General features: G+C 38.3%; 1 protein-coding gene and 1 pseudogene across 7 annotated transcripts in view; one reads left to right on the top strand and one right to left on the bottom strand.

Moving 5' to 3' along the window:
- The window catches only part of ICA1L (islet cell autoantigen 1 like), a 73,444-nt gene that overhangs the window by 50,580 nt on the left and 6,718 nt on the right, over positions 1–16,146 (top strand). The gene's annotated exons all lie outside the window — the stretch shown is intronic.
- LOC120587833 (uncharacterized) lies at positions 2,720–2,838 on the bottom strand (annotated as a pseudogene).

Here is a 16,146-nt window from a genome sequence, read left to right as displayed (position 1 = left end):
TTTTATGGTCCCATATAAATTTTAGAATTATTTGTTCTAGTTATGAAAAGAATGCCATTGGTATTTTGATAGGAATTGTATTGGATCTGTAGATTGCTTTGAGTAGTTATATGCATTTTAATGATATTAATCCTTCTAGTCCATGGACATGGTATATCCTTTTTCATTTGTGCCCTCTTCAATTTCTTCAGTGTCTTATAGGTCTTTTAACTCCTGAGTTGAATCTATTATTAGGTATTTTATTCTTTTAATGCAATTGTAAATGTGATTGTTTTCTTAATCTCTCCTTCTGATGGCTTGTTATTAGTGTAATGGATATCTGTATATTAATTTTGTGTACTGCTACTTTACTGAATTCTTTGATTAATTCTAATATTTTTTGGTTGGATTCTTTAGGGTTTTCTATATATAATATCATGTGTCTGCAGATAGTGACAGTTTTACTTCTTCCTTTCCAATTTGGATGCCTTTTGTTTCTTTTTCTTGCCTGGTTGCTGTGGCTACGACTTCCAATACTATATTGAATAATAGCAGTGAGAGTGGGCATCCTTGTCTTGTTCCTGATTTTGGAGGAAAATATTTTAGCTTTTCACCATTGAATAAGATGTTAGCTGTGGGCTTGTCATATATTGCCTTTATCAAGTTGAGGTAAGTTTCTTCTATATCCACTTTGTTGAGAGTTCTTACAAATGGATGTTGAATTTTGTCTATTGTTTTTTCTGCATCTATTGAGGTAATCATATGATTTCTATCCTTGGTTTTGTTGATGTGATGAACCACATTATTCTGTGGATGTAGAACCACCATTGCATCCTTTGTATAAATCTTACTTAATAATAGTGCATAATCCTTTTAATGTACTCTTGAATTCGGTTTGCTAATTTCGCTGAGGATTTTTGCCTCTGTGTTCATCAGAGATGTTAACCTGTAATTCCCTTTTTTGTAGTGTCTTTGTCTTTTTGGTATCAGAGTTATGCTGGCCTCATAGAATGAATTTGGAAGCATTCCTTCCTATTAATTTTTTGAAATAGCTTGAGAAGAATAGGTACTAATTCTCTTTTGAATGTTTGGTGGAATTCACCTGTGAAGCCAGTTGGTCCTGGACTTTTGTTGAGAGTTTTTTTGATTACTGCTTCAATTTCATTGCTAATAATTGGTTAAGATTCTCTGTTTCTTCCTGATACAGTCTTAGAAGGTTGTATATTTCTAAAGTTGTCCATTTCTTCTGGATTGTCCAATTTGTTGGCATGTAATTGGTCATAGTATTCTTTAATGATCTTTGTTTTTCTGTGGTGTCAGTTGTAATCTCTCCTCTCTCATTTCTGATTTTATTTATTTGTATTTTTTGCCTGATGAGTCTTGCTAGAAGCTTGTCAATTTATTTCAAAAATAAATTTTATTTCAAAAAGCCAGCTCTTAGTTTCATTAATCTTTTGTCTTGTTTTTTTATTTCCTACTTCATTCACTCTGATCTTTATTATTTCCTTCCTTCTACTTTGGGTTTTGTTTGTTCTTTTTCTGGCTTCTTTATGTGTAAATTTAGATTGTTTATATGGGATTTTTCCTGCTTCTTGAGGTATGCCTGTATAGCTATACACTTTCCTCTTATAACTGCTTTTGCTACATCCCATAAAATTTATGAGATTGTGTTTTCCTTTTCATTTGTCTCAAGGTAGCTTTTGATTTCCTTTTTAATCTATTGATTGTTTAGAAGCATGTTGTTTAATCTCCATGTATTTGTGTTTTTTTCAGTTTTAGTCCTGTAATTTCTAGTTTCATGCCATTGTGGTCAAAAAATATGCTTGCTATAATTTCCATCTTCGTGAATTTACTGAGACTTGTTTTGTGGCCTGGTATGTGATCTATCCTGGAAAATGTATGTGTGCACTTGAGAAAAATGTGTGATCTGTAGTTTTTTGGATTAAATGCTCTATAAATGTCTATCGAGTCAAATAGGTCTAATGTGGCATTTTAGGCTATCATTTCTTCATTAATTTCTGTATGAATGATTTATCCATTGAGGTAAATGGAGAATTAAAGCCCCAACAATTATAGTATTACTGTTAATTTCTGCCTTTTTATCCATTAACATGTACTTTATATACTTGGGTGCTCTTGCATTGGGTTCGTGGATATTTACAATTGTTATGTCCTCTTCTTGGATTGACCCCTTTAAAATTAGGTAATGTCCTTTGTCTCTTTTTACAGTCTTTGTTGTGAAGTCAATTTTGTCTGATATAAGTATTGCAACACTAGCTTTCTTTTCATTTCTATTTGCATGGAATATCTTTTTGCATCCTTTTACCTTCAGTCTGTGTGTCTTTTGATACTGAGTCTCTTATAAGCAGCATATAGATAGGTCATGTTTTTTTTAATCCATTGTGCTATTCTATATCTTTTGATTGGAGCATTTAGTCCTTTTTGACATAATTACTGATAGGTATGTGCTTATTGCTTTTTTTTTTTTTTTTTTTTTTGCTTGTTTTGTGGTTCTTCACTGTTCTTGTCTTGATTACTTTCCTTTTAATTTCTTGATTTTTAGTGTTTTGATTGGATTGCTTTCTCTTCATTTTTTTTTTGTATGTTTTTGGTTTATAGTTACCATGAGGTTTATATATATCCATCTATATCTATAGCAGTCTATTTTAAATTAATAGGGATTTAAGTTCAATCACATTTTAAAACAACTACATTTTATTCCTCCCTTCACTGTTTTTTATTCCTACAGTATCTGGTCTTCCTAGGTGGTCTCCCCTCCAAGTACTAACCAGGCCCCACTCTGCTTAGCTTCCAAGATCAGATGAGATCAGGCATGTTCAGGGTAGCATGGCCGTAGACTCCTTTCACTGTTTTCGATGTAATATTTAATCTATTGCCAGTTCCTTCTAATGTATTCTTCATTTCAGTTATTGTATTCTTCATCTCTGATTGGTCCTTTATTACATCATCTGTCTCTTTGTTGAAGTGTTCTCTGAGTTCCTCTATTGCACTCTTAAGTTTGTTTAGCATCCTCATAACTGATTCTTTGAATTCTTCATCAGGCAAATTACTCATTCATTTCAGTAGGGTTTTTCGCTGGAGTTTTTTCCTATTCCTTCATTTGAGGCATATTCTTCAAGCTTCCCATTTTGTGTGACTTTCTTTGTTCCTATGAGTTGGATAGGATAGCCATCCCTCTCAATCTTGAAAGACTGGTCTCTGCGTACACTGTGTTAAATAGTTTTGGCAGACCAGTTTTTGTCAGGGCAGGTGCCTACAGTACCTGGTGTTATCACCTGGCCTAAAGGAGTGGTTCCAGGTGGGGCAGCCTGGTATGTGCATGCTTCTTTGCTTCTAATCCGGGTGGGGCTCCTGATGTAGACTGGGCTGCTAGGTGCACTCTTGGCGTGCCCTGTTGCTTTAACTGTGAACAGAGCAAGGTCTGGTGTGGCTGCTTTGCAAGCTTACATCGCAACAACCCACCCTCTCTCCCTAGGGGTCAAGCCTGAAAGTGTGCAGTCACTTTGATAGTTCTGCTCCCTTTCTGGGCAATGCAGTTCTTCACATGCTCAACAGCACACCTCTCATGCCACTCCTGCAGCCTGGCATGCATGCCCTGTTGCTTTAATTGTCTGCAGTCAGAGCAGGGTCTAGGTGTAGCCATTCTGCTTGCCTCTCAATGCCCTACTAGCTCCACCCTTTCTCGGGGTCAGGCAGGTCTGTGTGAATGCACAACCATACTCTCCAAGGGGTGTAGCTCCTCCTGTGCTCAGCTGCACCCCACTCACTCTGGGCCAGATAGCCCTGCCTGCATGCCGTGTTGCTTTAATTGTCTGCCTTTAGAGCATGTCTGGGTGGGGCTGCTCTGCGTGCCTGCTTCTCAAGGCCCACTAGCTCTGCTGTTTCTCCGGGTGGTGAAGCCTTTCACACACACAGCAGGACTCCACTCACTTCACATGGGGCAGCCCTGAGTGTGGGTAAAGTTTTGCTAGCTCCACACTTTCTTTGGGTAGAGCAGTCCCAAGGGCGTGTGCAGCAGTGCCCCCACTATCTTTGCACTTTCTCTGGATGGAGCAGTCGTGCGTGCAGGTACTGCAGCATTTTGCTCCCTCCACACTCTCTCTAGGAGAAGCAGCCCCACGCGGGGATACAATAGCACCCTACTACCTCCACATTTTCTCTAGGCAGGGTAGCCGTGATGACAGGTACTACAGCATTTTGTTAGCTTTGCACTCTCCAGGTGGGAGAGCCCCTGTGTGCACAAACCAGTGGGTGCCTGAAGCAGCACCTGCTGGATCAACCTCTGGGTGGAGGGGCCCCTGGTATGCATGCCACGGTGCTCACCTGTTTTTGCTGGACCTGCTCTAGCGGGGGATCCACGGGGCCCTGCAGGTGGGCCAGAGAACTTGGATGGCTCACACACTATCCACATTCAGGGTAAATGTAAACAATAGTACTCACCAGTTCCTCCAGTCCTGAGGTTGTTCACCTCAGCTCCCGCAGAGCTCTCGTGGGTCCCTGACCATCTCTACGTGGTCCGTCTCTCTTGCTTATGGTGCAGAAGCTGTTCAGTTGGCACACAGTTGTCTCTCAGGAATTGCTCTAAATATAGGTGTACATCCAGTGTGTTCTTGGGAGGGCGTGAGCTCAGCATCTGCCTACACCATCTTTGACCCGCCTGAAGCTATTCATTCTTGACTGAAATACGGCTTAGATGTTGTCCCTTTCTCAGGGTTTTACACCTGGAAGCTTACACTGCTCTTATCTCTCTCATTGGTGAAGTTAATTTTGATCATTCATTCAAGGTGTTATCTAGTTTTTCTCCTATATAATTACTATTTTATCCTCTCTTGCAATTACTAAGCAGTCTGTGGGGAGGTACTTTGTGACTATGCACACGTCCTGCTCTTCATCAGAATTTCCACTTAGATATAACATCCATTGTTGCTTATGGTTTGATTCAGTTTTTATCATAATGGTTGGGAAATGACATTTCTAACCTCATACTCCCTCTGCATTTTTTTATTATGGTAGAAAACACATAACAAAATCTACTATCTTAATCATTTTTAAGTGTGCAATTTAGTAATGTTAAGTATATGCACACTGATGTAAAATCTATCTCCAGAACTTTTTCATCTTGCAAATCTGAAACTTTATTCCTATTAAACAACAACTCCTTTTTTTCTGGTAACCACCATTTTACTGTTTCTATTAATTTGACTACTTAGGTATATCATATAAGTAGAATCATATAGTATTTGTCTTTTGTGATTGGCTTAGTTCATTTAGCATAATGTGCTCAAGGTTCATCCATGTTGTAGCATGTGACAGGATTTCCTTCCTTTTTAAGATTGAATACTATCCCATTATATGGTTATATCACATTTTATTTATCTGTTGACCAAAATTTTTAAACAGCCTTATTGACATATAATTCACATGCCATACAGTTCATTCTTTCTACCAGTTCTCAATACTTTGCTGTAAACGAAAGACCTCTCTTCTTTCTCATTTATTTATGTTCATTCCTGTATTGATTCATATTTTTTCAGTGGCTTAAATCACTACTGTACTTAATCATTTTGGTGCTAAAATTGCCCATGTTGGCCAGTGGAAGCCCTTTCAGACTGACTTCTGAATCCTTGTGATATCATTATTTTTTAAATTTCAAATAATTCAGACCTACAGATAGGTTTGCAAAAGTAATACAAAATATTTCCTAGATTTCCCAAAATGTTACTATATTTGCCTTATTCTATCTTTGTTCATGATTTGTTTATATAGATAGATAGATAGATAGATAGATAGATAGATAGATAGATAGATAGATATAGATATTTTTTTTTTCCTTCTGAAATTCTGAGACCAGGGAGCAGACATAATGTCCCTTTACCCCTAAATATGTCACTCTTTCCTAAAAACAAGGACATTCTCTTACATAATCATGATACAGTGGTCAAAATAAGGAGTAATCTGTAGACCTTATTCTGATTTTGTCAGTTATCCCACTAATGTCATTTATAAAAAAGAAAAAGGGTTTTTTTTCCTAGCCCAGGATCCAGTCCTGAATCATACATTGCATTTAGTTGTCTCTTTGGTCTCTTTTAATCTGGAACAGTTCCTCAATCTTTGTGCTTCATCATTGTGACTTTTTATAGTGTAGAGGCCATTTATTTTGTAGTGTATTACTTGAGTTAGGTTTATCTGATGTTTTCTCATAATTAGATTCAGGTTTTGTATTTTAGCAAGACTAGCAGCACAGGAACAATGTGTCTTGTTAATAAACCATATCAGGAGATACATGATGTCTACTTTATCCTATTGCTTGTGATGTTAACTTTGATTACTTGGTCTGTCAGGTTTCTCCATTATAGAAGATACTTATCTTTTGGGAAAATATTTTATAGTTGTATAAATAGTTTGTTTCTATCAAAGTTTCACCTACTAATTTAGCATTCACTGATAATTCTTACAAGAAACATTTATTACTATGGTCGCTGCCAAATGGTGGTTTTCTATTTCCTCATTTATTCTACATTTATCAGTTGGCATTCTGCTGTGTGGAAGAGCTTTCTCATGTCCCTTATTTTTTACTTGTTGATAAATATCATTGTGGACTCTTGGAGTCCTATTTGATTATTCCCAACCCTTTGGGATAAATTAATCAAGGAATCCATCAGTTCCAAGAAAATCATGAAATCACACCAGCTGATTCAGAATACAGCCATCTCCTAGGGTGTCAGACTATTTATAATTATAGTTTTCTTTTATAAAAACCCGCTAAAACTGAACTTGTTCTTAATCATTTAAAATAGAGACTATAAATAATAAATTTCAGGAATGAACTTAAAAAATCAGAGGTAACGAGAAAGCTATGATTTGCTTATAATCCATGAGGTTTATTGTGTGTTTGGGGAGAAAGTGGGATGGAATGGGGGGAAATCTCTCAGAAAAAAGCTGCTATAAAATTAGGGCTGAGAATTTTTATAAAAATTAAAATTCCTAACAGCTTTAAAATTCATTCACGAAGTGCCCATTTCATTAGTCATTAAGGAAATGCAAATAAAATCACAATGCAATACCATTACACCCTTACCAACATGGCTTAAATGAAAAAAAAGAAAATTTCAACATGTTGACAAGGATGTGGAGGAACTCAGATACTGCTTTGGGGAGTGTAAATTCATGTTACCATTTCAATGGTATTACTATTTAGCTAAAACTGAACACACATATAACCCAGACCAAGCATTTACACTCCTTAGCATATATCCAACAGAAATGCATCATCTTGACCAAATATATGCACAAGAATGTTATCACAACATTATTGCTAATAACCCCAAATGGAATTTATCTTAGTTTTCCCTGTAAGAGGGTGGGTGTGTGAGTAATGACTGGAAGGGTGTCACGAGGGGAGGTTCAAAGGAGTAGTCATGTTGTTTCTCAATTTATGGTTCCTTTTATTTTATGAAAATTAATGTTGTTTGGATCTTTTTCTCTATACTTATAGTACAGTTCAGTATAATTCATTTTCTATTTGTTTTCCTGTAAGAATTTCTGTAGGCAAGAAAAGTATACACACAGAGAGCCCCCATAAAAATAATGAAACTAAGACCTTCATTTCCCATTGTAACAGATGAATATAAGACCATCCCACATTTGTAAATGCTGTATAATTTTCATGTATTCTTCAGAACCCCTCAACAGCTGCACAAGGAAGGTCAGGTGTTAGAGGAATGACCACATATCCTGATTGACACCTATAATTCCAGCATAATTATTAATAATGTATTCTGATTTAATGATACATTATTACTTTATAGATGAGGAAACAAGAGCCCCTAAGGTTAAATGATTGCATATGATTAATAGGTAGTGTGCCCAGAACTCAAAGCAAGAACTTGTGTGGGTATCACTGACACTACCTTGAGGGAGTAGTGGACACATACAATTGGACACACACTGACCTGATCCTTGAGACTTTGGATCTCCACAGCCCAAACTCCAGCCTTTGCTCTGTGGAAGTGGTAACCAAAACTGTAAAAGAGAGTTCCTCAGACTCTTATTAGTATGACTGCTTTCTGTCCTCTGCCTGCTGTGTCTCTGGTTTCATATGTAAGTCTTAGATTGTCCCCTGGATCTCAGCCCTGCTTTCTGGACCCCTTGGCCTTTAAGAACCTAGCCTTCTGTGATGACCCATTGTTTGTGCCACTGTGCATTCTTCCATTAGTCCCAGCCTTTGTCCAAAATGTATATCCTTGATTATCTACAGTACAACTTGTAGACTATCAATACATGATATTTTCCAATCTCCACAGGAAAATGAGAGGAAGTTGGCTAAGAGTAAATTGTATCTGAGACACAATTGATTCTATTAAATATAATTTTAAAAATTATCGTACTTGGACTTAGTCAAGATGGTGAAGTAGGTAAACCTCCTGTGCTTACTTCCTCTCACGATCCAGTCAAAATTAGAACTAAATTATAGAACCATCATTACAAATCACCTGAAGACTAGTTGAACAGAAGTCCTATAATTGAGGATATAGAGAAGCAGCCATGTTGAGACTGGTAGGAGGGGTGGAGATGTGGAATGGGCAGGTCCCACACCCAAGGTGTGGCAATTAAGAATCAGGAGAGATTGATTGCAAAGGTCCCCTCTGAGAAGCAAGGGGTCACAGCTCTACACTGGGTTCCCTAGCCAGGGAGCCAGTGCTGAGGAGTTCGCATAACATCTGTTCTTAGAGGGCCAGTGCACAGAAACACTTTCTCTAAGCTCTAGATGAGGGGCAGCAGCTTGGAAAGCACCAAGGACACCCATAGAGGAACTAAATTGACTAATTTCAGGGCAAAGGCTAGAGGGGCAAGGGTCAAGGCAGCTATTTCTGGGGACAGAAGTGCTGACAGCAGCCATTGTTCCCTTTTTGAGTTTGTTTTCCACACAGCCATCTCAGCGCAGGTATGCACCAAATCTGTGCTCTCCATTAACCTGCTAATAGCATTTGCACCCCACTGGTGAATCACTGAGACTCGGCCCCACTCAACTCACTCGCCTGACCTGAGTCTCTTCCAGCAGCTCCTCTACACCAGCAGCCTGCCTCAGCTCCTGCTGTGGAATTTCCCAAAATCTCTCAAAGGTCACAAATTCCAAACAAGCAGTAGCCAGCCTTGGCAAGCCTTGTAGCTCTTGCTAAGCAGCCACAAGCCCAGCAAGCGGTGAAGGGTCTCAAAAGGGTCTCAACTTGCATTGTAAATCCCATCAGGCATAAGCAGTGGCCAGTCTTGCCCGGGAACATAGCTTCAAACAAGTGGCCATAAGCCCAGCACAAGTGGCAGCTGGTCTCAGCTCACATGATTAAGCCAAAGGGTCCAAAGCCTGGCACTAGTAGGAGCCAGCCTTGGTTCTCAGTATATTCCCTCCCAAATGCCTCTAAGCCCAGCATAAGCAGAAATCAACCACACATCACTTTGTAGCTCCTACCAGGTGGCCCCAAACGCAGCACAAATGGCAGCTGAACTTGACCTGCACCAGAGCCCCTCCTGAGGCTCCAGTCCAAATATACCCAGTGGCTGGCTTCAGATCACACCAGCACCACTCAACCATCTCCACAAACAACACCCCAAAGGGCACACTTGGCTAGTGCCAGAGCCCTGCTAAAGCGACTCCTGCTCCATGGGGTTAGTCCCCACACAACAGTTCATCCCCTATAGTCATGGCCAGCCCTCACAGCCAGTCAACAAGAGGGTCAATACTCACTGACATACCAACGGTAATCGAGACCCAACTACAGCAGGAGGGCACACCCAACCCACACAGGAGATACCCCTGGATCACTTGGATCAGGTGACCAGAGAGACTGCGCTACTGAGCCCCTTAGGACACCTTCTGCATAAGGCCACTCTGTCAAGACTAGGAGACACAGCAGATATAATACATAGAAACAAAGAGGAAGTCAGCCAAAATAAGGAGACAAACACGTCTCAAATGAAAGAACAGGACAAAACTTCCCCCCGAAAAGAACTAAATGAAATGGAAACTTATCATCTACAGATACACAGTTCAAAACACTGGTTATAAGGATGCCCAATGAACTTAGGGGAAAAATAGACAAACTGAGAACATACACAAAGAGATAGAAACTATCAAAAAAGAGCCAGTCAGAAATGAAGAATACAGTACATGAAATGAATATACTAGAGGGAATCAACATAAATTAGATGAAGCAGATCTAATCAGTGATCTTCAAGAGGGGGTAGCAGAAAACAACCAATCAGAACAACAGAAAGTAAAAAGAATTTTAAAAAGTGACAATACTTTAATGGACCTTGTGACAACATCAGGTGTACCAGCATTCGCATCATAGGGGTACCAGAAGAAGAAGAAAGAGAAAACCCGTTTGAAAAAATAATCACTGAAAACTTCCCTACAAGTCCAGGAAGTTCAGAAAGTCCCAGACAAGATGAACCCAAACAAGAACACACCAAGACACATCATATGTAAAATGTCAAATTTAAAGGCCAAGGGAGAATCTTAAAAGTATCAAGAGAAAAGCAGTTATGTAGAAGGGAGATTCCATAAGACTATTAGCTAATTTCTCAATAGAAACTTTGCAGGCCAAAGGGAATGACATGAAATATTCAAATTGCTGAAAGATAAAGACCTCCAACCAAGATTACTTTACTCAGCAAGGCTATCTTTTAGAATCAAAGGAGAGATAAAGAGTTTCCCAGACAAGAAAAAGCTAAAGGAGTTCATCACCACTAAACCAGTATTACAAGGTATGTTAATGGGATTCTTTCATGTAGAAAAGAGCAAAATAAAAATAAGAAAATATAGGAAAGAAAAAAATGATAACCAACAAAGACAGACAGTAAAAGCATTGGATCAACCAACTGTAAAGCTAGTACAAAGGTTAAAAGACAGAAGTAAGAAGATTATGTGTAATTACAACAGTAAATACAAGATATACACGAACACAGAAGTAAAAATGAGAAAAACATAAGTGTGGATGGGGGGTGAGTAAAAATAGCAGTGATTTTAGAATGTGTTCAAACTTAAGCAACCATCAGCTTTATACTGCTATGAACATCTCTTGGTATATATAAAGTACATGGTAACGACAAACCAAAAATCTGTGAGATTTACAAGAAATAAAGAAAAAGGAAACCAAACATAACACTATAGAAAGTCAACATACAAGAGAATAAAAAAGGAACAGAATGGCAAAAACAATCAGAAAACAATTAATAAAATAGAATAACTATGTACACGTCAATAATTACATTAAAAGTAAATGGACTAAATGCTCCAATCAAATGAAATAGGTTGCCTGAATGGACGAAAAAACAAGACCCATACATATGCTGCCTATAAGAGACTGACTTCAGTTAGAAAGATACAGAATGAAAGTAAAAGAATGGAAAAAGAGACATTTCATGCAAATGGTTAAAAAAAAAAAATAAGTTGGAGTAGCAATACTTAAAGCAGAAAAAAAAAACAGACTTTAAAACAAAATGTAACAAGAGATAAAGAGGGCATTTCATAATGACAAATAGATCAATCCGACAAGAGGATATAACTCTTGTAAACATCTGCATAGCCAACAATGGAGCACCTAAACACATAATGCAGTAAAGGGAGAGAGCAACAGTAATACAATACACAATACAGTGGGGTAATTTAACACCACACTGACACCAATAGATAGATCATCCAGATAGAAAATCAACATGGAAACAGTGGCCTTAAATGACACATTAGAGCAGATGTACTTAATTATTTTTAGGACATTTCACCCAAAAGCAGCCGAATGTACATTCTTTTCAAGTGCACATGGAACATTTTCCAGGATAGACCATATGTTAGGTCACAAAATAAATCTCAGTAAATTTAAGACTGAAATCATAAAGCATCATCTCTGATTAAAGGGTATGAAACTAGAAATGAATTACAAAAAGAAAACTGATAAACACATGGAAGCTAAATAACATGGTACTAAATAATGAATAGGTTAATAATAAGATCAAGGAAGAAATCAAAGATACCTTGAAATAAAAGAAAATTAAAATACGATGACACAAAAATCTATGGGACACAGTGAAAGCAGTCCTGTGAGATAATACAGGCCTACCTCTCAGAAACAAAGAAAAAAAATCTCAAACAATCTAAAGGAACTAGAAAAAGAAAAATAAAGCCCAAAGTACGTAAAAAGAAAGAGTAAATAAGAGTAGGAATACATGAACTAGAGTCTTAAAAAACAAAACCATCAACAAAACTAAAAGCTGGGTCTTTGAAAAGATAAACAAAATTGATAAACCTTAGCCAGACTCATCAAGAAATAAATAAAATCAGAACTGAAAGAGAACTGATGATACCTGACGTCACAGAAATACAAATAATCATTTAAAATACTATAAACAATTATATGCCAACAAATTGGACAATCTGGAAGAAATGGAGAGATTCCTAGAAACATACAATTTTGTACAACTAAATCAGGAAGAAACAAAATCTGAACAGACTGATAAATACTAACAAAATCGAATCAGTAATCAAATTACCCAGCAAACAAAAATCCTGGACCAGATGGTTTCACAGGTTAATTTTACCAAACAGTCAAAGAAGAATTAATACCTATCTTTCTCAAACTATTCCAAAAAATTAAAGAGGATAGAAGGCTCATTTTACGAGACCAACATTACTTTGATACCAAAACCAAAAAAAATTAGAAAAAAAGAAAATTATAGGCCAATATTTCTGATGAACAGAAGTCCTCAACAAAATATTAGCAAGCTGAATTAAGCAATACATTAAAAAGATCCTACACCAGGATCAAGTGAGATTTATTCATGATATGCAAGTTTGATTCAGTATCTGAAAATCAATTAATATGACACACCACTTAAGCAAACTGAAGAATAAAAATATTGTGATTATCTCAATATATGCAGAAAAAGCATTTGACAATATCCAGCATCCATTTGTGATGAAATTTTTCAGCAAAATTGCGATAGATGGAACATACCTCAATAGAATAAAGGCCATATATGACAAATCCATAGCTAACATCACACTCAACAGTGAAAAGCTGAAAGGCTTCTCTTTAAGTTCAGAAACAAGAAAAGGATGTCTAATTTCACTGTTTTTGTTCAACATAGTATTGCAAGCCCTGGCCACAGCAAGCAGGCAAGGAAAAGAAATAAAAGGCATCCACATTGGAAGGGAAGAAGTAAAACTGTCATTATTTGCAGATGACATGATATTATAAAAGAGAATCCTAAAGATTCCATCAAAAAACTATTAGAACTAATACATGAATTAGTTAAGGTAGCAGGATACAAAATTAATATTCAGAAATCAATTGCATTCTTATACACTAATAACAAAAAATCGGAAAGAGAAATTAATCACAAAGAATAAAATACCTAGGAATAAATTTAACCAAGGAGGTAAAAGACCTGTACTCGAAAAAGTATAAGATATTGAAAAAAGAAATTGAAGGAGATATAACTAATATAAGAATATACTGTGCTCGTGGATAGGAAGAATTAACATTGTTCAAATGATCATACTACCCAAAGCAGTCTACAAGATTCAGTGCAATCCTTATCAAAATACCAATGGCATTTTCACAGAACTAAAACTGGTAATCCTAAAATTTACACAGAACCACAAGAGGCTCTGAGTAGCCACAGCAATCATGAGAAAGAAGAACAAAGTTGGAGGTATCATGCTACCTGATACGAAACTATACCACAAGGATATAGTAATTAAAACAGCATGGTACTGGCATAAAAACAGACACATAGATCAGTGGAACAGAATAGAGAGCCCAGAAATAAACCCATGCCCCTATTGTCAATTAATCTATAATGAAAGAGGCAAGAATATACAATAAAGACAGTCTTTTTAATAAATGGTGTTAGGGAAACTGGACAGATACATTTAAAAAAAATGAAACTAGACTACTTTGTTACACCATACACAAGCATAAACTCAAAATGGGTTAAAGACTTAAATATTAAGACCCGAAACTATAAAACTCCTAGAAGAACACAGGCAGCAAACTCTGACATTGCTCTTAGTAATACACACACACACACACACACACACACACACACACACACGTGTGTGTGTTTATATCAACTCAGGGAAGGGAAACAAAAAATAAACAAATGGGACTACTAAAAGTTTTTGCTCAGCAAAAGAAACCATCAACAAAATGAAAAGACAACCTACTGAATGGGAGAAGATATTTGCCAGTGATACATCACTAATCCTTAGAGAAATGCAAATCAAAACCACAGTGAAATATCACCTCACACCTGTCAGAATGGCTATCAGCAATAAATCAACAAACGAGTGTTGGTGAAGATACGGAGAAAAGGGAACCCTTGTGTATTGTTGGTGGGATTGTAAATTGGTGCAGCTGCTGTGGAAAACAGTATGGAGGGTCTTAAAATTAAAAATATGACTACCATATGATGTAGCACTTCCACTTGGTATTTATCTGAAGAAATTCAAAAAGTTACATGCATCCCTATGTTAACTGCAGCATTATTTACAATAGCCAAGATATGGAAGCAACTTAAGTGTCCATCGATAGACAAATGGATAAAGAAGAGGTGGTATATATATACAATGGACTATTACTCATTCATAAAAATGAACGAAATCTTGCCATTTCTGACAACATGGATGGACCTAGAGGGTATTATACTAAGTGAAATAACTCAGAGAAAGATAATTACCATGTGATTTCACTTGTATGTGGAATCTAACACACAAAATAAATGAACAAAACAGACTCCTAGAAACAGAGAACAGATGGGAGGAGGGTTGGGGAGATAAGTGAAAACAGTGAAGAAATTAAGTACAGATTTATGCTTCCACTCAAGAGGGTAGAATAGGTAAACACTATGCTTGCCTCTTCTCACAACCACATCAAAATTACAACTAAACTACAGAATGGCCATTATCAGGAGTTGCCAGGGGTCTCGCTAAACAGAGCTCCTACAAAAGGGGACACGCAGAAGAGGCCACGTTGAGACTGGTAAGAGGGGCGGAAATATGAAATAGGCTCGTCTCACACCTGAGTGTGGTGGTTGAGAATCAGAAATATTTCTGCTACGGAGGTCCCCCTGGAAGAGCAAGGGATCCAGGCTCCACCCCGGGCTCCCCAGCCCAGGATTCCAGTGCTGAGAAAAGAAGTCCCCACAACTTCTGGCTGTGAAAACCATCAAAGGTTATTGCTCAGTGAGACAGAGGGCTGAGGTAATCTCAATCTTTCCTCTTAAGGGGCCCACACAGACTTACTTGGTGACGGAATCACTCACTCTGAGCTCAAGCGCTGGGGAGGCAGCTCAAAGGGCACTAGGGACATACAGGGAGGAACTGAGTTGTCTGGCTTCAGGGCGAGGGCTGGAGGGGCAGCTTTTTCCCAGACAGAAGTGCTGGTACAGGGCATTGTTCCTCTGTTGAACCCTCTGCTGCCAAGTGTGTAGATACAGGTGGCCACCATATTTGAGTCTCCATCAACTTAACAATGGTCACTCTGCCCAGGTGATTCCCTGAGACTCTGCCCCTCCCAAATTGTGGGCCCACCCAAGCCGCTTCCAGTGGATTTTCCATACAAACAGCCTGTCTTGGCTCATGCTGTAGACTTTCCTATAAACCCTCAAAGATTTGCAAAAGCTAAACAAGCAGCATCTGCCCTCAGTGTGCCCCATACCTCTTGCTGAGCAGCCTCAAGCCCAGTGGCAGCCAGCCTCAGTTTGCAGCTTGGCCTCTTGAGGCACTTCTAAGCCCAGCATGGGTGGTGGCCATATGTGGATTGCTTGGTGGCTCATGCCAGGTGACCCCAGGCAGGGTGCAGGCTGCAGATGAACTTGGCCTGCGGCAAGGTCCCTCCCAGGAGACCCCAGCCTGCACACTTTGTGGCCAGCTCCAGTCTGAACCAGAGTATCACCTGGGGTCACATCTGAGGACAATACACCCAAAATGCAGACTTGGAAGTCACCAGAGCCCTGCTAAAGCAAATCCTACTCGGAAGGGTCAGCCCCTGCAATTTAGCTCTTCCACTGGTCATGGTCAGTCATCACAACCAATCAGCCTGAGGGTCAATCCCTCCCATTGACAAACAAACAGCAGCCAAGGCTCAA

The sequence above is a fragment of the Pteropus medius genome, unplaced genomic scaffold (assembly GCF_902729225.1).
Source record: "Pteropus medius unplaced genomic scaffold, Ma_sr-lr_union100, whole genome shotgun sequence".
NCBI lineage: Eukaryota > Metazoa > Chordata > Mammalia > Chiroptera > Pteropodidae > Pteropus > Pteropus medius.
Note: the sequence above shows the minus strand (reverse complement) of the source record. Positions and strands in the feature narration are given on the sequence as shown.